Source organism: Hypanus sabinus, chromosome 2, assembly GCF_030144855.1.
Source record: "Hypanus sabinus isolate sHypSab1 chromosome 2, sHypSab1.hap1, whole genome shotgun sequence".
In the NCBI taxonomy this organism is placed as follows: Eukaryota; Metazoa; Chordata; class Chondrichthyes; order Myliobatiformes; family Dasyatidae; genus Hypanus; species Hypanus sabinus.
In genome coordinates, this window is record NC_082707.1 from 26,460,363 (window position 1) to 26,485,534 (window position 25,172).

At 40.8% G+C, this 25,172-nt stretch overlaps 1 protein-coding gene across 3 annotated transcripts in view; it reads left to right on the plus strand.

Annotated features, from left to right (window-relative positions):
- plod2 (procollagen-lysine, 2-oxoglutarate 5-dioxygenase 2) overlaps positions 1-25,172 on the plus strand; it is a 185,224-nt gene that overhangs the window by 32,788 nt on the left and 127,264 nt on the right. The window lies entirely within an intron of this gene.

The window sequence follows — 25,172 nt, forward strand, 5'->3', positions numbered from 1 at the left end:
GGCATGTCCTGGGTGATGGATTCCTTAGTAATGGGTGCCACCTTTTTGAGACATTGCTCCTTGAAGATGTCCTGGATGCTGCGAAGGATGGTTCCCGTGATGAAGCCAACAGAGTTTACAACTTCCTGCAGCTTATTTTGATCCTGTGCAGTAGCCCCACCCCATACCAAATGGCGATGCATCCAGTTAGAATGCTCCTCGCAATAAACCTGTAGAAATTTGTAAGTATTTGGTGACGTACAAGATCTCTTCAAACTCCTAATGAAATATAACAGCTGTAACTACATCGATATATTGAGTCCAGGGTAGACCCTCAGAGATGTTGACACCCAGGAACTTGAAATTGCTCACCCTTTTCACTTCTGATCCCTCTATGAGGACTGGTGTGTGTTCCCTTATCTACTCTTTGTGAATTCCACAATCAGTTCTTTGGTCTTAATGACACTGTGTGTAAGGTGGTTGCCTTGCTTCTCATCACCATCTAATAACGCCTGGACCACACGTTATTGTCATTTACTACTGTAGCATTGAGTTAGCAAGTATGATTCTCATACTCTAACCATGCAGTAATGGAATTCCAGTGAATTAGGTTTTGGGATAAAGTTCAGAATCCTCCCTTTCAAGTGGTCTCGACTGCATTCCTTTTGCCCGCAGCCCAACAAAGATATCACTGCCCCACTTTATGCACCTTCAGGCAGAGTGTCAGGTATTGCCTGAGCAATGCTGCTGCAGTACTTTCCCCTTCATTGATCAGAGCACTCGAGGTTGGACTTGGAACAGCTTGTGATTGACCAAGGTTGTTAATCCAGGATGAAAATGGCCGAAGCAGACCAACTGAAAAGAAAATTTTAATCGTATAGTGTGGAGTATCTGAAATATGGATTTATATCAGCACCACGCAACCAACAGCAGGCAATGTGTCTGCTCTCTGAAAATTTTTTTTTTCAAATGAAGCAGTGAAGCCATCCAGTCTCATTAAATGTTTGAAGAGAATACACTCTGATTAAAGCAAACAAGCTGTTGGCTTATTTTCAGTCACTTCGTGAAAACTTTCAGATATGGAAAACACTTCAAAGCATGTTTGCCAGCACTTCACAACAAAACAGTGATGCCTTTTGTGTTTCAGTCATTGTTTATTGCTAAGTCTAGAAAGCCTCATAGAATTGTAGAACTGATTCTGCCAGCAGTAAAGGAGGTACTGAGTACAGTTTTGTGTAGGTTACCAGGCCAAATAATTAAAGCAACACCACTCAGCGAAAACGCTATTCAAACAGATGAAACATATCAATTGGGAGTCAACATATTGGGTTGTTGAGCAATTTTTCAAAGAGGAGACATTCCACTCACTCACATTTGTGTGCAACAGATGGGGACCATCAGTGACGCAACACCCACTGTTGGGTTATTAAATTCTTGAAAAAGCTGTCCTTATCATATTTACCATTCACTGTTATTCACAGACAACATCTTGTTGCATAAAAGCTAAGTGATCCCCTGCACAAATCATTAGATGCTGTGGTCACAGCAGTGAATAAAATCTAGTCCCCTGCTCTCAATTCTCGACTATTTCGAAAGCCTTGTATTGAGAATGATGACAAGTCAGATGGCTCTCAAAGGGAAACTGCCTGAGACACTTCTGTGTGCTTTTGCAAACTGTGATATGATTCTTTGAAGACTCTAATGCTTCATTCAGTAATCAGCTCAAGAATATTAGACAGGATTCTCAGAATTTAGATAGGATATTCTCAGAATATTAGACAGGACATTGCTTATTTGTCAGACTTACGAGGGGTGATTGATAAGTTCATGGCCTAAGGCAGAAGGAGTCAATTTTAGAAGACCTAGCACATTTATTTTTCAATATAGTCCCCTCCTACATTTACACACTTAGTCCAGCGGTCGTGGAGCATACGGATCTTGGACCTCCAGAAAGTGTCCACAGATGGGTGATTGATAAGTTCGTGGCCCAAGCTGGAAGGAGATGGGTTATACAGCTCTTGTTACATGCACATGCTGTTCAACTCTTTGAGTGATTATGCAGAAAGTTTGAAGTTAATAACTTATCAATCACCCCTCATATTTGCAAAGTTTAATGAAATAAATTGCAAGGAAATGGTGTGAATCTTATCAAAGTCAAAACAGTCGTCTCCATATTTTTGTCCGAGTTAATCCTATTTAACTGCAACGCTGGCCATCACGACTTTTTCCAATTTCCCAGCCTGAGTTGAAAGAGAAAGAAAGAATACCAGATGATGATCTTCAAGTCTACTGTGCCTGCCTGGGTGAATGGCACAGTACCTGTCAGAGAGATTTCAGGAGTTATTTTCTATCCAAATTGCAGATTGGGTAATAAATCCATCTGGAACACTTGTAATGAGGAATTAATGGGAGGATGAAGGAAGAACTGATCTCTCTACAAAATGACTTCGAGTTGAAGCTGAGGTTCAAAAAATCATATCATGACTTTTGATTGCAGAAGGGAACCTGAACACTATACTACACTGTGGAAAAAGGTCAAGACGTTTTTTATCAGGTTTCTAACATCATATCTAGTGGACCGTGATTTCAGTGCAATCAGCCAACATCTTTCAAAGCAATGTAACAGACTGCAAGTTACTGAACTTGGGGACCTGAGACTCCTGAGTGACATTCAGCCTGGTATTGAGAAGGACCAAGCCCATCCATCTCACTGAAAGGTGAAAAAGCAATGAAATAGCTGTACTAATGTAAGCTCTAAAATTGTTGGTGGAAGATTGTTTTTACTGTAATGAAAGACAATTTATTTGTATCTTTAAATAGATTTGAATTTTTTTTTGAAATTATTTGTCACTGCTTTGAATTTGCAGTTCTGATCTTCCACTGTGTATTGCAAATCAAAATTCTTTATAGTATTTAAGTGAAGACCGGAAAGAGGGAGAGTTCACTGGGGATGTGGTCTGGAAGCTGATTGGGGGTAATCCAAAAAAGATTGATAACCACTGGTCTAAGGGGCACCAATTGTGCCTTTTGTGATAATGCTGCATTCTGGACAGGTAAAAGGTTGCAGATTAGCTTTACTTAATGATTAGCTTTTATTTATCACACGTACTTCAGAATATACAATGAAATGTGTCATTTGTGTCAAACGAAATCGGCAAGGATAATGCTGGGCAGCTTTTGCAAGTGTCACCACTCTTTTGGCGCCAACATGCTAGCGGTGACAGTGCATTGTTAAACTGTGGGAGGAAGCCCACATGGTCATGGGGAGAACATGCATAATCCTTACAGACAGCAGTGGAAATTGAACCCTGATCTTACAGCTGGCTCTTTAATAGCATTGCACTAACCACACATTATGTTGCTTGAACTTTTTTCCCCTCATTTGTAAATTCAAAATATGTATCCTGAAAGCATGGTCTTATAAATACTTGAGGGAGCTTCAAAGAAGGAATCTTAATTTGTATTTGCTTAAAAAATAATCACTGCAACACAGGTCAGACCTACTCATTGTGAACTGTGTAAGTCAAGAACATTCCCTATCCTTGCTAACTTCATCTGTTCCCACATTAAAATTTTACCTGTGCCTATAGTTAGGTTCTTAATTCCCTTAATCTCTAAACCCATGAATTAGGAGGGAACTTACTACTCATCCTTACTAGTTCTGATATAGAATTGTACACATGATACATTATGTCTTTTTCCTCTGCTAGGTAATTTCTAGTCTCTGCAGTTCCATTTGCTAACCATGATTCACAAATGATTTCACAATTCCGTGATCTCATGAATTAGTTCATACAGCACTTGGAACAGGAGATGACAGACTTAAATGTCGTGTTCAATGTCTTGTCCTCTTTATTCAGCAGCACAAACGGGATCTCTCTTATCCCCTTCATGGTTCTGCCACCACATGAACATGTTGTTTGCTATTTTTCCCTTTGCAGCAGTACCTTATTGCAATGACAAGAAAATGCATTAAGTTGCAAAATATTCTAAGACTTATGAAGGCAATGAAAAGGCCAGACTTTCCTGGAACAATTTGCAAGCTTGCTTTTACCACATTTTCCGAAGTTCTATCTTGAGAAATCTTGATGTTTATTTTTGAGTATCTAAAGCCCACAGGTTTGGTATAACTTGGAATTTGTACAGATTCAATCCAGCACTGATAATGGGATTACACTAAGTGCAATTTAGTTTAATGCATCTGAAGAGACCTTTTAGAAGACAGGAAAATGCTATCAGTATAAACAAAATTTGGCTGCACATGCACTTAAGGTTCAGCAGATTCCTTCCACTATTTATTACTAAAAAAATACAACTCGCACAGATTTATACATAGGCGGCTGAGGATATTTTTCACAAAGTAAGACACCAGAAATCAGAGGACACGTTGCATTTCAGAACTTTGCTACCTTCTCTGATTTCATAATGTGCTTTCATAATTATGGAAGGTTTTAATATGCTGGGTGAAGATATTCCCTGTGGAAAAGCAAAGGAAAAACTTGCAACATGAGCCAGTGTCTATTAATTGCTTTCAGAAAGAACTGGATTTCATTTGGTGGAAATCTGTTGGGGATGTTGTTTGCAGATCAAAGTTAAACCAGGACTCAGTAGGCTAGTTGGCTGCCTTGTAATCTCAGAGGACATAGCTGAAGGAATTGGTAAAAGAACCCTAGGTGATAAGGGATGGGTTGCGGGTGTGGCTGGTCACAGCAAATAATTAGGAACTAGAATGCAGTACCTGGAATGGTGTGAGCTGATTCAGTATCAGTTCAAAGGGGAATATGATACATATTTGGGGGAAAAGGTGTGAGAGCAGGTAGTGATACTAATTATCAGTCTTTGAAGTAAGTACTAACATAGGCCAAATGGTATTGGGCTTTGATCTATCATGGGTTGTGAAATTCCCTGTTTATTGGTATTATTGAAGTGAAATCAAATTTCTAAAGGCCAATCAATATCTGTCCCACAACCTTTCACAAATGGGCTAGTATAACAAGGACATTCACACATGCAGTGAATGCTGCAATGGGCCTGTGATCAACACCACTACCTGTGGTTCCCTCTACCCTGTGGTCTTGGTACCTTCTCTGTTCCCAGGGCTGTTTCTCTTATGTATGCCTCTATCAGAAACTTTCAAATGACCCACCAAAGCTACAGCTTGCTAATTTCTCAGCTGGCCCGTCCAGCTCTCTTGCTGACCTTCCCAATCTAGTCATCTTTCTCCTGTCTAACTTGCTGAACTCAGAGATGTCTCTGTCGATTTTGGCAGTGGATCACCTATTGACGTTTTCTCCATTACATTAATAGACTGTTTGTCACCTATCGTTACATTGACGTTGTGACCTTGATAGAAGCCAATACTCTGCCACAAAGACGAAGATCATCTAGTCTGCTACTTTCACCTTGTGGCCTTCAACACCAGCTCCAAAGCTGCTTCCTTTCTATCTCACTTGGTGGCCTCTCCAATCCCACCTCCGTTTCCAGTTGGCTTCTGAACACTCGACTTAGTTTATTAGTTGAAACATTAGTGAATGGCTTTTCTCTTCTGTCTAGCTCTCCTTCAACCCTGGCAGTACCCATTTTGGATGCCAAGCATTGGTCCCATAACTATATCCCCTTTCCTTTCAGCTGTTCAAGTGAGTTATTAACTTCCATATATGTGTCTGTTATTTATTTCCTTCCCATCAGGAATTCTTCCATTTCAGGATTTTATCCCTCAGAGTTGAAACTACTGTTTCCAGAGGCACTAATGATATGATGTGTATCTCAAAATTAATATAAGGTTTCTTATTGCAGATTTCAACTTCAATAATGACTTCATTATCCATTGAAGAGGTTCCCAGCCTTTTTTATGCCATAGACCCCTATCATTAACCAAGATGTCTGTGAACCACTGATACTTTCTACTGGTGTCTGGCTAGAAGGAATACTCTGTTATCCATTGCAGCTAAAAATTGCTATGAAAGGGCTTTGCCTTTTGCATTTCTCTCTGGCCCCCTCAAAGATCTACCCTTGCCCCCCTTGTACTTCTAACCGTGGCTATACTTGAATTGCATACTGATGCTGGTCAGTGCTTCCTCATAGTCTCCATGCGTTACTGGGTGTTAAATTCGACGTGAAAATATTCCTGTGAGGCGTTCTGTGTTTGGGCAGCATGTTTAACTTTTATTTTTAAAAAGTCTTGAATTTTGGCAGCTTTGTTATCTGAGGAGAGATTTAATCAGAGTGGGCTTGTACTCTTGAGTTCTGAAGAATGAGAGGTGATCTTATTGAAAAGCTCAAAATCATTGAGCTTTTTCACAAGGTAATGCTGGAGTAAGGTTTCCTCTGGGTTGGGGTATTTCAGGCTAGAGGCAGCCATTCAGAGCATGGAGGGGTGTTCTATCTTTGGAATTCTCCATTCAAGGGAGCTGTGCAGGCTGAGTATATTGGAGGCGATCATTGATATCTTTTTCGAAAGGTGATGCTGGAAGAGGATGAGCCATGATGATAATTGATGGCAAACCATGTGCAAGGGTTAAAATGGTATAATCTATACACAGTGCTTCAGATTCTTTATGTACTTACATATCTGTGAAGATTGGTTAACTTGATAGTGTTGTAGGGTAATGGGTGACAGATGATACATTTTGTTTATAATCAAGACTGTTCAACATAATTCACAAACACCATCTTTGAGTTCTTTACTTTAAGAGACAGTGTCTGCTGTAATAACATCAGTGTCAGGGGACTGTCTGGTGTGTTCATAATGGAAGCAAAGGGTTTTTGTTAAACACATAAAACAACTTCCACAAGTTTTATTCACAAAAGCCGACAGTGTTAACTATAGGATTAACTTTTGGATCAGGGTTCGATTTCAGTCTTTGGTAGTTATTGCAATATTGGCAAGCAAGATGGGGAATTTTAAACTGTGCAGTCTCTGAGACTGGAACAATAATTGAATAAAAGAGTGGTAATTAGCTGTTGCAGGCTGTGGGTGAGGATTTTGGAAGAACACTTCATTCTCCTTCAAACTGTGGCCTGACGGCATATACAAAAAGCCAACGCCCGACTGGCCTGTTTAAGAGAAAACTCTGTGCCAGAAGATGACGCTTTGAACGCCTTGGCATTTCCACTGCTCTGTACTTGCCTGCATGGATGACAGGAGATTCATGCTGAAGGCCAAAGTCAAAGTAATTTATTAGTTTATTTCCGAAGTATGTATATGTCACCAAGCACTACTTTGAGATGAATATGCACTGCATTTTCTTGCAGGTATTTGCAGTAAAATAAAGACATAGAATTTATGAAAAGCTATACACAAGCAACCAATGATTTGTTTTGGAAGAGAGTGAATATGATAAGGTATTAACAGAAACATTAACAGTTTAACACTTAACAGAAATATTAACAGTTATTGTATTTCTCATTGTGAGTGCGAATGAGATCATTTCACTCTTGTCAGCAACTACAGATCCAGTTCAGCTGAGTTACTCAATGACATCAAATGACTAAGTTGCATTTAAGTGATGTGATAATTTAATGGTGTTTGTGCAGAATTCATAGTTTTTTCATGTTTGACAGTTTGCAAGTGTCAATCCTGGTTTAAAACAGTTTGTTGGTTTTCTTTCTAATCATACCATCCCAATTTGGCTACCAGTTAAGCGGGCCGAAGAGCAGAACGGGATTCAGCATTGCACTGGCCTCCACTTGGTCCGCTGCACACCTCTTAAACACAAATAGAAGGCTCTTGCTTTTTTGCATAGAAACCCATTCACTGTAGTTTGCACAGCGGCTTGAAAAATAATTGATGTGTAGTTGTAATAATAGTGTAACTGTCAACATTTGACAATGTTACCCCATGAGCCTAACTGTAAATTTCGGGCAGTAGCTCTGGAAAAGCTTCGACAATAGTCCTGTGAATATTCTGCTCCTTTGCATCCTTCACCACAATCAACTACAAATTTTAAGGATAATGCCCCTCCACCCCACCCCACCCATAGTCTTTAGGCTCTATGGACAATCTCTAAGTGCAATACATGAGCAGGTGCAATATTTGGGTTTAAATAGGTCAGCAACCTTTTCTTTCTGAGCTCTTTGCTTTAAACCTCCAGCTTTAATTCTTGATACTATTTTATATTTAATATCCATATTTTCTAACATGGGCAGGTGCAGTACATGAGTGAGGCAGCCACGGGTTTCTTTTAATTTTAGAGTGTTTTTAATTCAGTCGTAACTTAGCTGTCACTGTAAATAACTCAGATGTAATTTTAAATGTAGACATTGTGTTTTTTAGAAATTGAACTGCCTTTATGCTGTTTAACACTGAATGGAAAAGCACTGCAGTTTTGTCCTCAGCAATGACAATAAATCTCTAACTTAAGGACTGGCCTCAGCACCTCAACTACTCCTTTATATAGTTATATTTACCCTCATTTCATCTTTATCTTTGCCTAGATTTTGAAAGTGGATGCCTTAGCAAGCATCTTGAGAGTAAATGACAAATTTTAATTGGATAACTGCCGAAGATATACAACATAAATTAGCTAAATAGGAAATAATTTTTTAAAAATCACAAGTTTTCTGATTTTATTTCTCTCATTGGAATTGCTATCTATGTGAATAAATAAATTCTGACATGTCTGGAGAAAGGAAAGAGATTCTGATTGATGTAAGTGTATTAACTATTAGTTAAGGGCACAAAGGGGAGTTCACATTCAAATTGGTACATTCTTGAATCTTGAAAGTTGGAGAAGGAAATTGCAGTGGCTCAAGGGACAGTAATTTTTTTCCTGATGAGAAAAGAATATCAAATCTGGTTTTTGTTCCCTCCTTTCTTTGATGTTTTGTGCGATTTTGATCAGGACAGCCAGCAGATTACAAATTACACATGGCTGGATTGAACTGAACTAAATATAAATAGACTCTTTTGATGACTTTTTGAGTTGTTGTTTTAAATTCTCTGTTCTTTGCTTTTTTTTTGCGCTATGTGTTTGTGGTGGGGGGTTTGTTGATCTTTCTCTTTGAATGGTCTCCATGGTTTCTTTGTTTCTTAGCTGTCTATGAGAGGATGAATCTCATCTTGTTGGCTGCATGCGTAGTGCTGTACTTTGAATCTTTGTTAATGGAGACATACAGTAGCTGATCTAAGAAATTGCAGGTCAGTTATCTAAACATAGCAAACACTTGAGAGGGCTATTAATTAGATATGCAGCTGCTGAATGCCACTATGAAGAGAAAACGGGTGCAGTCAACAAGCTGTTGAAAAGTAATGCTGCGGGAAACAGGCACTTCTTAGAGAAAGTAAACGGAGCAGGGACGATGTGGTGAATGGTGCGCATATGAACCTTGATAAATTTCTACATGGGGTCTCTTTGATAAAAAGGGCACATTGGAAGGATGATAATAGTGAACAAAAAATGCTCTAGAGTGTGTGGGGAAAAAAAGGGTGGGAATCCAATGCAGTTTGAATGATTTGACATGAACTACGAGCTCTAGTTCTGACACCTTTTGTGTGTAGTTTGAAGAGATAAGACACAAGTTCAAAGTTTAAAGAAAACTTGTTAACAAAGTACAAATATGTCACCATATACAACCCTGAGTCTTGCAAGAGATGAAGAGTCCTTGAAAGTAAGTCCATAGGTTGTGGGAACATTTCAGTGATGGGGCAAGTGATTACTTGTGACACAAGGTGTAGATAATTCTGTGGAAAACACACAAAAATTGCAAAGGAATTTGGGGTAAGTCAGTGGATGATCTGAGCAATGTTTGATAGAATTCAGTTTGAGCAGATATGAAGCCTACAGTTGGTGGAGGGAAACTCGGTGTGAGGATAAGGGCATTTATATATTATATTTATTGAAGGTAGCTTGTGTTTAAAAAGTAATGGCATTTTCATTTCCAAGACAATGCACAGATTGGCTGCATATTGAGCAATATGTGGAAACAAAAAAAGAATAGAAGATTGATGCAAGATGGCACTGGAGTGTGGTGACTCGCTGTAAGCTGCTCCCTGCAAATCCACTCACTCCTCTTATAAGAACACTCACAAAATGCTGGAGGAACTCAGCAGGCCAGGCAGCATCTATGGACAAAAGTACAGTCGACGTTTCGGGCTGAAGCGCACCAACCCGTGTCATCTTCCTTTCCCTACTCTTCTGCTATTCTTCATTTCTGCTCCTTTAGCGATTTCAGAGTTTATTTTACTGTCTGTATGTTGTTTACCTGTCAAAAACAAAAGTAGTGACAGCCAACTGTTGTCAGTCACCAGGTACATGATACCACGTCATCCGGTGTTAACTTGTTTTTCTTCATGTAGCTGTTTCTGATTGAATCATTCACCACTGGCTTGCCTTTTTTTTTTGGTCATAAATAGTTAGCTTTCACTGACTCCTGGAAAATGTTAGCTATTTTGGTTTCTGACTAAAATAAACTGGAGCCCATTTTAGCAGTGTCATTACTTGAGTTTAAGCAAACTATAATTTAAGTAGCTTTAAATTTAGAATTTCTTCCTGAAGTGGAGGACGTGGCAGTACATAGGCTGAAAGATCTTTTGTTTGATGGTGAGATCCAACTGGAGCTGTTCATGGTTGGCTATAGTGTTCCCCAGATTGTGCTGACTCCACAGAATTGCACCTTCCTCCCTTTTGTTCATCACGTTTATTTGATGTTGAATATTTATTTGTATTAAATGAGCACAATTGAAGTAAAACCTCTGTTTTAAAAAAACAATCTGTGTGTGCCCTTTACCCTTGGGTTGGTGAGCATTGTTGATGTGAAGATCAGCCGTGCATCTTCCTTCACTTGGGTGTACTTACGTCCTACGTGATACATGGCGATGACGATCCTTCCTTCCATCACGTCAGTAGCTTCCTGTTGATTTTCGCTTTTGTCAGTTGTGCAAGTACTGGGCGGACTCTCAGAAATACCGTCACACTCAGATGTGGAAAGCTCTTCAGTTTCACCGGTCAGTGTTGTTAGGCCTGAGCTGAATCCCTGAACCTGGAGAACTGGTGGGCCTTCTCCTCTTAGTCTGCCTTCTACTCTTTGACCTACCAAGAGCCAATGCCTAAAGCCCTGACTCCTGCCAACGTAGCTCTCTGGGTCATTGAGGCACACAAGCCTCCAAACCACGATGAGGTTGTGATCATCTTGGAGGTTCACTTGGATGTAGTCTAGGTGGATTCATCTTAACCTAGATGCGTTGAACTGGATCTAGATGCATCAGTTTTGTTTGCTTATAGACCATAAGACACAGGAGGTGTTAGACTATTCAGTCTCCTCGACCATCTCATCATAGCTGATCCCAGATCTCATTCAACCCCATACATCTGCCCCTCCATTCTGAGGTCTTGTTTTGGATACCCCCACCAGAGGAAACATCCTCTGCACACCCACACTATCTAGTCCTTTGGTGAAATGCTGCTGGAAGGGCTTACTCTGTGCTGTATCTTAATAAATAAAGATAATACGACCAAAATTTAGAACCCCCTTCCTGCTTTCTTCCCATATCCCTAACGGTCAGAGGGAAAGTAGCTAAACTGTTAGAGTTGATAAAGCTCAATACCTTTCTAGTAAGATTAACACCTGCTTTCTATTTAAAAGGACGGTAACACATTTTACCCCATCTTTATAATATATAATTTTGTTATGTTAAAATACTTTTCCTGATGAGACAAAAGTAACTAATATGTAAGAGACTACTAGACAAGTATATGGAGGAATTTAAGGTGGAGGGTTATATGGGAGGCAGGGTTTAAGGGTTGGCACAACATTGAGGACCGAATAGCCTGTACTGTGCTGTACTGTTCCTTGTTTGAATCCATTATTGAAAGCAACATTTTAAAGTTGCAGAATAAACCTGTGGCTGTTCTCTATACTCGTGTATTATTTCTCTTCCCCTGTCCTTTCCTCCAACTTTAGATTTCCAATTTATCATCTGTTGTTCAACGCTTCAGTTTGATTGATAGTCCTGAGAAGCTTTATTTGGTTGACCTTTTGGGGAGGCACATGTGCTCTTTTAAAATCGCCTGAATGCGCGTCACACAGCTGAGACAACAGACCTAATGGAGGTCAACAGCAACCAGACCTCAGGTTAAGCCATGCATCTCTCAGTATCACACTGGGAGTGGTTATAGCATCCTTCTGTTGTTCCATAAATGGATTATAGCTGCCTCAGTCTCAATACACAAAAGGCAGTTCGGATGGACATGTGCTTTTTTTTCCCCCAGTTTGATTGGTGACAGATGGAAAATGGAGTGTTTGTTCATGTGTGATGGAGAGAAGGATTCTGCAGGAAAGCTAGTCCTAATGAACACATATTTGGACAGGATCTGCGGTTCCTTTAGATTCCTTTCACGGAGCACCGGTGACTGTGGTCTGTCTGAAAGGTGCGTTTGTTTACTTGTGCAAGGAAGAAAAGGGACCACTGTCTGGAAAGGAAACTTCCCTCAATGGGCTGTTTGTCTCCAGTTTGGAGGAAATGGGATGTTGGCAGACTGCCGCTGTGCAGTTTATCTTGGGAAGATAGTGAAAGCATTTAGGTTTCAAAAAATTTTTAGACGACTCTAGAAACATTTATATTTATTTCAACTAATACCTTAACTAATTGACTTAATTGTAATTTCCTTCATTTTCTTTCGAGCAACAGTATCCAAATTATTTTGCCCTGATGTTCCACAATCTCGTATAGCGGCTAGAAGGGACTTGGGTTGAGAAAGGTCACTGTGTGCATGTCGGGGGGTGGAGGGGTAATCTGCTGGTGCATCCGAGGCATGTCACCTTCCCATCAGATTCAGCGTCAGAGTGTTGAATGTGCATAAAAGTACCAAGAAGGTATTTTATCTTCTGCTACAGAGAAAGAAAAACATAAGGGCTAAAATGGTCGTCTCCACCAACAGTGTGACGTATTTCAAAAGTAATTGATGTTGTTCTATTGCAATCTTTGGATCAAAATGACATTCTGTCTATAAGGCAGTCTATCCTAAATGTTACAGCATGGATCTTTTAGTTAACATTTTGTTTGAAAAGTTGATTTATTCTGAAATAAACATTATTGTTAAAAATATACCACACCAAGCAGTGTTTAAAAAACATAAGCATATTTTTCAACAAATGTGTCATACAAGTAAAATGCAGAAAATCCTTGTAAACCAGAAATGAAATCCTGTTTAAAAAAAGAGTCAAATAAATGATCATCGTTGGATCTCTGCATTAGTGTTTTCAAAGTACTCTGTGGCCACTGTACTGGGTACACCTGCACACGAGCTTGCAAATATGTAATCAGCCAGTTACTCGGCAGCAACTTAATGCATAAAAGCATGCAGAGTTGGTCAAGAAGTTTATTTGTTCAGAACAAACATCAGAATGGGAAAGAAAAATAATCTGAGTGACTGACTGTCGAATGATTGTTGGTGCCAGATGGGGTGGTATGAGTATCTCAGAAACTGCTGATCTACTTCGATTTTCACGCTTAGCATGCTCCATGGTTTCTGGAGAATGGTGCAAAAGACAAACAAAAATCAAGTGAGCTGCAGTTTTATGGGCGAAAACACCTTGAGAGAGGTCAGAGAAGAATAGCCTGATAGGTTCAAGAGGACAGAAAAGTGGCAGTAACTCAAATAGCTACGCATTACAACAGTGGTGTGCAGAAGAGCATCTCAGACCTTTGAAGTGGATGAGCTACAGCAGCAGAAGACCAAAAAAAAAAAATCAGTGGCCACTTTATTGGGTACAGGAGCTACCTAATAAAGTGGCCACTGAGTTTATTTGTACCAGGAGTTCTTGTGGATCAGATCTGTTTATTGTTGCAAACAAAATTTGTACTATATAATGATCTCTCATTAATCTTTGCAGAGGGCTGACCCATGTGGTAAATTAAATCATTATCTCTTTCAATTCACAGTTCTATTACGTTCACATTTTTTTCCCCACTTTCCAGACGAGTAATGCCACTACTTAGCAATAGCATCCCATGTCAGCCTCAGAGGTTGTTTCTGGTCACTGCCAAATGAAATGCTACAGGGGTTCAAGTATGTAATCTCCTGAAATGGCTTAGCTAAAGCCCCATAAAAAGAAGCAATAGCATCTGGGTTTTATAAAGCTGGCCATCACTGTTCAGTAGAAGAGTAATGATCAATTAGTTTGGAACATAACACGTCCTTTGGGGCATAATTCAAGTACAGCGTCGATTTTAGCCACCTAATTATAGAATGAGCATTAAAGCATTGAGAAGAGATTGACCAGGGTGACAGATGGGGATCTAGTTATGAGACACGGCTTAAGATACTGATTTCTTCTGTATCCATAGAAAAAGGCATAGTAGAAGATTCTAAAACTATGAAGGCTTTTTACTTAGGAAATAGCGGATGGTGGAAATTGTTTCATCTACTGTGTCCAAATAAATCAATTTAAAATAACTGTGAAAAGTGGAAAGAAATTTCGCTGAAAACAACTACAGGCACTGGAGATCTGAAATCTTTTGAGTTCTGATGAGACCTGAGATATCGACCCTGCTTCTCTTTCTATGGGTGCTGCTTGAGACCCGTAGTATAGTGATTCCCTCACAAATCAGACACATGGGTTCAGTCCTTATTTTTGGATCTTGTCTGTGTCAAGTTTGCATGCTTTCCCTATGGCCACATGGGCTTCCTTCATTCCATATCCCAAAAGTGAGCAGCTTGGTAGGGTTGTTGCAGTCTGAACAAAGACAGTGGAGAGAGACTGAAGCTAGTGGATACAAAAGTGGTTTATTCAACAAAATGAGACATTCTCTGGAGGAAGGAGCCTGTTTATTTCAATACAGGCAGTCCCCGGGTTACGTACGAGTTCCATTCCTGAGTCCGTCTTTAAGTCGGATTTGTTTGTAAGTCGGAACAAGTACATCCGGTATTATTTAGCGTCAGTTAGTCAAACATTTGTTTTAGTATATAGTATATATTTTACTTTTCTATGCATATAAAACACTTAAGAAACATATGTATTCCAATAATTAAACCACTGCGTTGCTTAGTAATAATTGTAGCTTTCATCGGGGCAGCACCTTTCACATGCTCCATTATTCTCACTTTGTCCATTATCCTTTAAAATTGTTCCGATCGTTGACCGACTGTAGCCTAACACTTTTCCAATGACCGATGATGTTTCACCTCTTTCCAAACACTTTATTATTTCCACTTTATTTTTAATCGTGATCGCTTCCCATCAATGGAACAGAAACACTGCAGGCGGTGGCTCCCAAGCTTTGCCTGCTCCCGAGGTCCGCTGGGTCCTAAGGACCACCGCACTGAGACAGGCTAAATGGAACAAGTGGGGGCTGTGCTGGGTTTGGGTACTTGATCCTCCAAAATATTCCACGTGGGAATTAAAACTGGAGGTGGCAGTGTTTTTTTTATAAGATCGAGTTGCGAGCTCGACATCTCCAGCCCGGCACTAATCTCACTGCACCACCAGCCGACCGGAACAGGGGGCGGAGTCAGGGTGATTCTTACTAAGAAAATTTTAAGCCAAATACAAAGTTAAATACTCAACACAGTGTCAACGGCAACGACTTAAAATGGCAGATGGCATTCTCCTTCCTTGGTTTGTAAGTACGAGTTGTCCGTAAGTCAGACGTTCGTAACTCGGGGACTACTTGTATTACATGACATTTTATATGCTGGAGACCAAGGGGCAATTCTATGTTTACAATGTATCTACAATGCTTCCTTTGAATTACATACAACTTTCACACCTGCTCCTTCGCACCCCACTCTGGACACCCAAAATCAATGTTAATCAGCATAGTCTGGTTGATCAACAAACTGCAATGCACAGCTCCAGGAAACAGCTGCATTTTAAATTTGATCTACAATCCATATTCTGGTCTAAAGGTTGGTTGCTGAAGTTAATGTTTGCTATGTACCCTAATTCTAGAATATGCTCTAATGCATTGGTTCCCAACCTTTTTTTGGCCATGCCCCACCTAATCACCTCTAAAATCCTGATGCCCCCTGTGGTGATATATAATTCTTATTCAAAAAGTGAACTCCTATTCACCTGGAGGAAGCCTAAAAGACTATTAACTTGGTTTAAACAAGCTTCCAAAGAACATGACATTCATGAAAGAGAAAAATAAAAGAACCAAAGGACTGTTAAAGTTCTGAGGAAGAAATTACTAAGAAATTGTAAAAAAAAGAACATTAAGTGATATTAAAATAATAATAATAATAATAAATAAATAAAACAATGCCGATTCGTTTCTACAGCATACAAAGACAGATACACCGTTTAAAAGAGATGACACAATGTACACACCTTCACACCACCAAGAACCGAAAGCTACTGCAAAAAGCAGCATTGGCACGACCTCGTACGAGTTTCTTATGCGTTTGGACTTGTTCATTCGTTCCTTCCTACATCAGTCAATTCATTAATTTAATTATGAAAGCCATTTAATGGTTGTAATGATGGTGATACACTATATATACAGTACATACGCAATTACACATGTACATACACACGTATTTTTATGTATGCATACTGTATATACACATATGTATTAACTCGCACACACACTCATACTCACACAGACTTACTAGAAAAAATTCACTGTTAATAACTCATTCTCGAATTGCCCCCCTTAAAAATCAAATTACCCCCTGTGGGGCGTATGCCCCATGTTGGGAACCACTGCTCTAATGGGTTAATTGGCCATTGTAAATTGCCCCAGGTGTGCAGATTACTTGTAGAATCTAGAGAGAGGGTGTGTGAATGTGGGAAGAGTTGCAAATGGAGATTAATGTCGGGTTAGTGTTGGTATGGACTGAGTGGGCCAAAATGCTGTTGACATGTTATATCTCTGTGTGACTCTGTCTCATATTTGAAAAAGTAGTACAGGGAAAATGAACAATTTAGGTGTGACAAAGTAGCTTGGTGGTTTGCTTAATGCTGTTATAGCACTGTCACCCTGGACTCAGTTCCTGCTGCTCTCTGTAAGGAGTTTGTATGTTCTCCCTGTGACCACATGGGTTTCCACTGGGGGCTCTGGTTTTGTCCCTCGTTCCAAAGATGGAGGGTTAATAGGTCAATTAGTCACATGGATGTAATTGGGCAGCGCTGGGCCTTTTACTGTACTGTCTATAAATTTAAAAAAAATTTAAATTGTAGCAATTTTTTTTGCTATTTAAGAAGTTTTATTCGATGCTTGATTTTATACCACTGAATTCTTAGTCTGTGGAAGAAGGAAGGATCGCTGCATCTGTTGCAGAAGAAATGAAAAATTTTTGAAACCATAAAGATGCCCAGTACTATAGTGGGGGCAGAGGTTTGAATGGTTCTAGATCACAGCTAGCACCAACATAATGGGCTGAAAGGAACCAGTAATGCAACAAGTCTCTGCTTGAGGGTCTCATTATCCATATAGTATGGATCAATTCAGAAAAACCTTCCTGGAGAAACTCCTCAGTGAGGCCTGTCATTTAAATGTTTATTTAAACCATTTCCATTTCCTGTAAAAGGTTTTTAGCAATACACATGGTTTTGATGTTAATTTAGACATTGTTTTATTGAAAATACACATTGAATAATGTAAGTTCACAGAGAAAGTGTCCATCTTCTTATGATCTTGGCTAGATTTGCACTAACTTGGTGAAACGATTATACTACAACTCACTATTACCAGAGATTCTGATAAGCTGAATCTGCTCTGCAGTGAGATAAGAGATGCATTGCTCACTGTGCATGTAAAAACAGTTCATTTTGTTCCCAATTTCTCCTCCAGACTCTTTTGTCTTGCTGTGTAAATCTACTGAATTGGCCCCAAAGTCCTGAAAAACATTTGAGCAGAAAGACAACAGCCACCATATTGAGGGCAGATACTGCAGGTACATTAACTTAATGCTGAGCTATCATCAGAACACTCCGTGCAGGTCATGCAACATCCATTGACAGTTAACATATCAGGCTAGTGTCGCCTGCACAATCTATTTCCACCATTTTCTGAGTCCTCTAGCTGCTAAGGAGTCTAACAGCGACTCTACATCTGAGTAAATGATTCATCCAGAAGTAATAAGTCAACTGGCATTCAAGGGAGTTAGAACAATAGGACATGTGCAACACCTGGCCCAATCTCCAACCACTTTCCCATTCTTCTCCCCACCCCCCCACCCCCGGAAGGGGTGTAAACACAGCTCAGTGTATCATGGAATCCAGCCTCCTCTCATAGTCTCTTTCTCTGTCTCCCTCTGTCTTGGTAGTGCAGCCAGCATAATCAAACATCACTCACCTCAGACATCCTCTCTTCTCTGCCATCCACCTCCACCAGTGGGCAGATGATACAAAACCGTGTAAGCATGTGTCACCAGGTGCAGGAACAGCTTCTGCCTTGGTTTTATAGGACTGTTGAATGATTCCATAGTGCGATAATGATTCTTGATCTCAATCTACCTAATTATGATTGCAACTTATTGTCTACCTGCATCACCCTTTCTCTGTAAATACAGCACTTTGTTTTGCTCTGTCATTGTCTTACCTTTTACTACCTCGATGTACAATTGGAACACATTGATCTGTATAAAGGGGATGTGTGGCAATTTCTTTCCACTGCTCTGTGGTGTATGTGACAAATTGCAACATACAGTACTGTGCAAAAGTCTTGGGCACATATGTCTTGCTAGGATGCCTCAAACTTTTGCAACAGTACTGGGGTAATTTTGTGTATTCCACTGTACTGTTCCCACCAAAAAAAAACAGATTTCATATGTGAATGATGATAAACCTGATTCTGATATGGGTCTCTATTGTTGGCTGAGATTGGGGGAAAGGGACAGGGAGAGGGAAATAATGGTTGGGAAAAGAGGAAGGGAGAGGGGAGAGACCGGAGAGCATCAGAGAGACACTCGGTAATGATCAATATACCAAATGTTTGGAATCTAATGACCTTCCCTGGTGTCTTGGGGATGGGTATATAAGCATATGTGCCACATCTAGCCCTGGCATTCCTTTTCTGCCACCTGTCCCACATCCCTCCTGTTGCACTCCACCCTCACCATTCCCAACATCCTTTACTCCTGCCAGATTTACAACATTGTTCTCCACTTCATGTCACAAATACAGTCCTGTACAAAAGTCTTGGGCAGCATTGTTATGTACATGTGCCAAAGACTTTTGCACGGTACTATAGAACAGTATAACACAGGAGCAGGCCCTTCAACCCACAATGTTCTGCCAAATCAAATAAATTAGTGATCAGATAGCCAACTAAACTAATCCCTTATGCCTACACAATGTCCATATGCTTGTATTTTCTTCACATTCATGTGCCTATCTAACTATTTCTTAAAAGTCCATAGTGTATTTGCCTGTATCACCACCCCAGCCACTGCATTACAGGAACCCATCTCTTGTGATATTAAAAAAAAGCTTGCCCCTTGCATCTCCTTTGAAATTATTCCTCTCATTTTAAATGCATGCCCTTTGTAATTAGACATTTCAACCTTGGTTTAAAAAAAATGCTGTCTGTCTACTCGATCCGTGCCCCTGATAATCTTATAAATCTCTTTCATATCACACCAAAGAAAGCAACCCAAGTTTGCCCAAACTCTTGTTATAGCACATGACCTCTAATCTGGGCAATATCCTGGTAAACATCATCTGCATCCTCTCCAGAGAACCTACATCCTATAATGGGACAACCAGAATTGTATGCAATACTTCTGATGCAATCTAACTCAATTTTTATAAAGCTACAACATAACTTCTAGACTTTTGAACTCAGTGCCTCGACTAATAAAGGCAAGAATGCCATATGCCTTCGTAACCACCCTATCAACCTGTGTAGCCTCTTGTAGGGAGCTATAGACTTAGTCCCCAAGATTCCTCTGCTCATCAACACTAGCCCTTAACAGTATACTGTATCTTTACACTTCACCTACCAAGGAGCAGCATTTCACATTAAACATCATCTGCCATTTCTCCGCCAATATCTGTAACTGCTCTATATCCCACTGTATTCTTTGCCAATCATCTATACTGTCCACAACACAACCAATCTTTGTATGATATGCAAACTTAATAACTCACCCATGGCATTTTCATCCTGGTCATTTACATACATCATTAACACCAGAGTTCCCAGTACAGATCCCAGTAGAATCACTGTCCTCCAGCTAGAATAAGTCAGTTCAATCACTACCCTCTGTATTCTTTGGGCAGTTCTGAATCCAAAGTGCCAGTGCACCATTGATCCCATTCACCTTAATCTTTTTGATGAGTCTCCCATGAAGAACCAGTTAGCTTCAGGCTACAGATCCCACCATCGCCAACTCCAATGCCTTCAGACTGCAAGTTTTGCAGGCTTCAGCCGCCACTTCGGCTGCCTCCACTTCCAGGCCGACAACTTTCTCATTGCTGCTCCACCCCTGAACTCACCTTTCCCCACCACTACTCACTGAACACAGGTGGCTCAGGCTCCCCATCACCTTTTGGGTTCTCGAAGCCTCCATCTTCCTCCAACCCTACCTTCCCCTCCTCTGATGCCACCAACTCTCCTCCTGACTCTGATCCCAGCTTTAATTCCTGCCATGTCTTTACCATTCCTTCTGACCTTCTCCTCTCTGAAGCAGGAGATTCTGTCCTCAGCAAGAGGCATACCTTTATTCCCCTTCGCCCATGTCTCAGCTGTAAGCCCATTACTCCAAGCTCTTCTGTTGCCTCCTTCTCCCAGCTCACTCCTTTGGCAAGGATTCCCCAGCCTGCACCGATAACTGCATCTCCGTTCTCCAACCCGCCTACTCTTCTTGGACACCCTGCTCTGGTTTTCTGCTTGCTCTTTTTCATCTATAATTGTCAACAAGACATGATCTGGTTCAACTTCAGCACTCCTCTCTACTCTTTGATCCTTGACCTCTCTGAACCTACTGCCCTCCACTTGCTCTGCACCAAGCCCAACCTCTGTACCCAACCCCCAGACAACAGGTGCTGTTGCAGTGCGGTACACTACTCAGTGCCCTACCTTACTGAGGCCAGGTGGCAGCTCTCGGACACCTCCTCTTATTTACCCCTTGAAAAGGACCTCACTCAGAACCATCAGGCCACTGTCCCCACACAGTCACCAACCTCATCAACTCTGGAGGTGGTCTATCTACTGCCATCAACCTCAATGGTCCCTTACCATGCACTGCTCGTTTCCACCTCCTATCCAAGATTCATAGCTGGCTAACTGGGACATCTTTGGACTGTGGGAGGAAACCCATGCATTCCCAAGGAGAATATGCAAACTCCTTACAGACAGCATCAGAATTGAACTCCAGGGTGCCCCAAACAATAAGAGTGTTGTGCTATCTAGTGTTATGGGATTGCTTAGTTTTGAAGTAATGGTAGAAATTGCTTGCAGGATTGCGTACTGAACCAGTGTAGTAAAAGTAAGAAATGTGTCAAGTCAAGTCACTTTTATTGTCATTTCAACCATAACTGCTGGTACAGTACATAGTAAAAATGAGACAACATTTTTCAGGACCATGGTGTTACATGACACAGTACAAAAACTAGACTGAACTACGTAAAAAAAAACAGAGAAAGCTACACTAGACTACAGACCTACACAGGACTGCGTAAAGTGCACAAAAACAGTGCAGGCATTACAATAAATAATAAACAGGACAATAGGGCGGTAAGTTGGTGTCAGTCCAGGCTCTGGGTATTGAGGAGTCTGATAGCTTGAAGGAAGAAACTGTTACATAGTTCTGGTTGTGAGAGCCCGAATGCTTCGGAGCATTTTCCCAGACAGCAGGAGGGAGAAGGGTTTGTATGAGGGGTGCATGGGGTCCTTCATAATGCTGTTTCCTTTGCGGATGCAGCGTGTAGTGTAGATGTCCGTGATGGTGGCAAGGGAGAGCCCGAAAGCTGCTTTTGGGCAATCTTAGAAATGCAAAGATGCATTCTCCAACTTTAATCAAAGTTAACATGTTCAAGAAGTGTTGGAAAATAAATATTGGTTTGACCTTTTGATGGCTTTAAAACGAGTGTTTTTGTGCAATCTTGTCATTCAGTGCATCAATTAGAAATATTATTGCCTGCACATTATACCAGCCAAATACTCTGGAGACTAACCTGTCCGTGTACTCTGCTGGGATATGAGATTCGCCTCTCTCATCCGCAAACCCCACTCTCTGTAATTAATGTCAGATCTCTGTAATGTGTTTTCTGAAGGTACCATGGTCTTGAGCTTGCAGGATCTCATTCATCTTGAAGATTCTACCTCGTCGCAAATAATATTTGCCTTTACAAATAAATTGTGTAAAGGTTAACTGCACAATGAAGAAATTGTAAATCTGAACTTGCGTTTTGTTGGCAAAACTCCACAGGGATGATTCTGTAATGAAATGCTCAGTTTCCGGCATTTGCAACTTCACTTTTAGTCTTTGTGTCGGCACATCCGATTTCCCAAGTAGGGACTCCAGCAACATTTTGTTCAGACCACGTTCTACTTTGCCGAAATACTCCTGCCTTACTTTCCGGCTCCTGCTTTTAGCACATTGGTTGTGAAATCTAGCACTAATTTTAGTGGAGACTTTCAAAGAAATTTTAACACTTCATTTAGATTTCTGTTCATTCGTATGTACAATGCAAACATGACAGTCCCTCTCATATACGCATGAAATTCTGCAGATACTGGAAATCTTGAGCAACTCAAATTGCTGGAGGAGCCCAGCTTTTATGAAAGGGAATAAGCAGTTAACCTGATGTCTTCAAACAGATAGTCCCACTTTTTACATTTGCACCATTAATACAAAGCAAAACAATTGATGGATGTTTTCACATCGAAGAGTAAAGGGTTAGACCTGTTGTATCACTATAATTGTTTGAATTTGTTGACTCAAGGTGCTGATCATGCAATGTAGATATTGTATCTGCCAGCTTATCCAGGTTTAATAACATGGCACATAGGGAAATAAATTTAATACATGTAATTTTGATATTCACTGCGATCAGTTTAATCATTATTGTAAATACCTAAACATTGAATACCACATGAAATTATGATTTCCTGAGCATGCATCTGATGGATCATTTAATTATGTTATTGCTAAGGATGGGACATGCCATAAAACACATTTATTAAAATCAAACATGGCATAAAGACCATCTGCAGGTAACAGTGTGGTGTACTTGCTGTCCGTTAAGCCACTGGCTGTAGGGCAGCAACGAAGGTCCTCCATCTCTGGCGGGGTTCAGGGTTTCCTTCATCGTACCAGTAGCTTCCTCTCAGTTTTCACTACTGTCAGTCATGCAAGTCCAGGGTGGAGGCTCAGGAATACCATCGCACTCAGATGTAGAAGGACTCTTCGTTGCTGTTTGCCTAACAGTTTTGCTTTACCAGTCAGGGTTGTTAGCACTGAGCTGAACCTCCAAACCTGGAGGACCACTCTTAGTCAGTCCTCCACCCTTTGACCTGTTTGACATGGGTGACCCTACCAAGAGTCAGAGCACAAAGCCCTGACTCCAGCCAACACAGCTCTCTGGGTCATGGAGGCACACGAGCCTCCAAACCACACCAAGGTTATGGTTCTGTTGGAGAACAATCGTGTACAACCTTACAGTATTCCTCTCCTGCAAAGTTACTGGTGGTGACATTGGAACTTAATGTTCATAAACCAGCGAATTAATCAAGGATGTAAATGGACTTAACCAGCACTGAAGGGTTTTTGATGAACGATGGGTTACACCATATACTCTGTGGTGGCACAACTATTCATTAAATTGATAGGGAAGGGAAGGTTTTGCTGTGCCTCTCTCAACTTGCTGCTCCAGGGCAGGAATCACTGCACTTGGCCAGCACCCAGAAGCTGCAATGTGGCAATGAACCGGTAGTTTGCGTGATGTGCTGTGTACTGTGGATTGAGGATTAGCCATTGATCGGGACAACCACATCTGTTTCTCCAAATAAAGTACTGTTTAACTCCTTATACATAAAATCACTCCCCAATGCACCTGAACTCCTTCAGTGCCTCAAATGTTCCTTCTGTTGTGCCCTGACTTGCTGCCTCTTGAGGTGAGAATGCCAGGATCCGCTTTTCATCCTTGGAGATATTGATGTGAGCAACACGCGCACACACACAGAATGCTGCCAGAACTCCGCAGGTCGTACAGCATCTACGGGGGAAAATAAACAGTCGATGTTTTGGGCTAAGGCCCTTCATCAGGGCACGTGCTTGAGAGCAATTGGCCGTGCAGGAATGTGTCAGCAAGATATTACATTGTGTCCAAATTTTTTCGCATTTTTTTGCATCTCTTTTTCAGCTTTTTTTCATGTAAGTTATTTTTGGAGGTTTTGTGACATAGATGAATCAACATAACACTTTATTAGAATGATTTAAGAGTGGAGCTTGTGTGTTGTTGCCTCTCAGCTCCAGTGACCTTTAATCCTGGCCTTTACTCTTGTTTTTTTTCACTTCCTACACTTGCAGAATATTTCCAGCATTTTCTGCATTTTTGTTTTCGATTCCCAGTATCTGTGATTTTCCTTTTGCTCTCTTGCTGCCTGTGTGGAGTTTGCTCCTTCTCCCTGTGAATGTGTAAGTTCCTTTTGGGTGCTCCTTTTTTCTCCCATGTTCCAAGGAAATACTCTCAGAGAAATGGGTGTCAAGATGGTTGGTAGCTCTAGGCCTAATCAGAGCCTCTGCAATGGTTGCCTTGGCATGAGGAATGAAGGTGGTTTATAATGTAGGGAGCTTCAGTAGGTGAGGCATGGTAGAGTGAAGTTCACAACTAGGGTCCGGGGTGGGGCTGTCACTCTAGTGAGTTGTTGGTGGATCAGGGAGTGGAAGGGCAAAGATTTGGAGATCAAGGCTTTGCTTGGAGGTTGGGGCCTGAGCCTCGGGTGAGAGTAGAAACAATATTGAGAGACTGATGCAGTTGGGAGTAGACTAGAAGAATGAAAGAAGTAAAGGTTTGAGTTGATGGGGATTCCAGTCTAGCATTGTGCTGTTAAGATCTCATTATATTGTGAGTAAGCAACAATGGCCATGGTTGTTCGTGGAGCAAAATTGTCTTACGGATCTGCCCCTCCCTCCACTCCCTAAGAACCACAGTGGGAGATATCGTCTTTCCTTCCACCTTTGATCTGGAAATTGTAAATGGTTGAGCTCTGAGTGTGATGTGAAACCAGTTGTTGCTGCACTATCTGCGTGAGTTTGGAGAGGGGGTTAGTGGGAGAATAGATTCACAACTTCATTACA